Source organism: Peromyscus californicus, unplaced genomic scaffold (assembly GCF_007827085.1).
Source record: "Peromyscus californicus insignis strain IS unplaced genomic scaffold, ASM782708v3 Scaffold_3__1_contigs__length_106647218, whole genome shotgun sequence".
NCBI classification, from domain to species: domain Eukaryota; kingdom Metazoa; phylum Chordata; class Mammalia; order Rodentia; family Cricetidae; genus Peromyscus; species Peromyscus californicus.
The window spans coordinates 4,004,331-4,005,932 of NW_026294551.1; positions in this window are offsets into that span (position 1 = coordinate 4,004,331).

A 1,602-nucleotide genomic window follows, 5' to 3' on the forward strand; every position below is an offset into this window, starting at 1 on the left:
ATTGTCTGGGAAGAGCCGAGGAAATGATTGAGATAGAGTGAGGGTCCTCAGCCCACCCTTCAGCAGGGATATCAGCTGTCAACGAGTCAGTGTTGTAGTGGCTTTTATATTCCAAGGATAGTGTTGTGCAATGCCATAGTCCCTTCCGGCCTAGTGGTGGCACGATGTCCAGCGGCTTCCCAGCCACAGGACGGAGGCACGGTGAGAAGACACTTGTGTTTTGTGTGGACGAGGGTTTCTCCCATTGACACAGGACTTCATTAGGTGTGTATGGAAATTGCTGGGTTCTTCATGTCTATCCCAGCCTCTGGTTTTTCTCAGCAGAGCACCTGTCCTAAAAGTTGGGATCAGATAGGTCCCTCTGAGGGTGCCTGTGAGCAGGAGGGTTCCAATTACAAAAGCCACCCTTCAGAGCAGCTTCCAATTTAGTGGATTTCCCTCCAAGTGCCACTCAGCAGTTCCGTGTCGACTTGGCACCTCTATGCCGCCTCCTTTAGGGACTTCTGGAAGCTTCCAATCTAGCAGACACAAGGAGTTTGGTCTTTGGCTTAGTGTTCTCAGATGTTTATCCAGACAAGTCAAGATGGGAACAGAAAGCAAGCATGCAGGTGAGGTGAGGCCACTGCTGGCCACAAACCAGAGGAGGGCGCAGTGACTGTTCTCCTGGGCACAGTGGTGACAGGCTGTTAAGATCACCCTCTTAGTGCCACTTCCCCAACCCCTAGCTGGCTCTGGTATGAGTGTGAAGCCAAGCGGATGACTTGCTGGCAGCAGAGGATCCCACAGGCAGAGCTGACAGTTCCAATGTAGGATGAGAGCTTTGGGGACAAAGGACCCCAAGGCCGGAGGAAGTGCCTGGAGGAGGGGCAGTGTGAGAGTGTTGACGGTCAGCCTGGGCTCCTGAGATAACTAACTCCAGGCAGTGACAAACGTGGCCCAGGCAGGCCGTACTGGCCAACCTGGTCTGACTGGCCTCTTAGACACCTGAGCTGACAGCTTCTGCACCTGGAAAGGGGTGGAGTACAGAGGACACAGGAGGATGGCCTGTGGGAGGGAGGCCAGAAGGCTCCCAGCCCCGAGCTAAGCGCAGAGACCTACACGTTGTGTTGTGTTCCTTACTTCTGACAGAGTACCGGCGAGAGCAGTTTAAGAACGGAAGGGTTTGCTCTGGCTCACTTTGAGCCTCCAGTCCTTCCTGATGGGAGAGTCATGGCGGCAGGAGCGGGAGACAGCTGTTACATTGTATCCGCTCTCAGGAAGCCGAGATGAATGCTGGTGCCTAACTGCCTTCTTTTTATGCAGTCGGTCCTCAGCCACCCCCAGTTAGAGTGGATCTTCCCACTTCAGTAAACCTAGTCTAGAAGTTTCATCACTGGCTTGCCTAGGTGATTTTAGATCCTGTCAAGCTGGCAATATTAACCATTGCATGCCTGAAACAAGCTATGGACACCATTGTCCTCTAGCCTCTGTGGCCTGCAGCCACAGGAAGAGGTGCCTCTCTGGGGTGGCCTGGGCTCCCACTTGGTTTTCCTTCCAGGGGTGGACCTTGCTGCCTCCCATGTCTCCCTCTCCACTGTGCGCGGAAGTCTCCTGTCTTGCGAT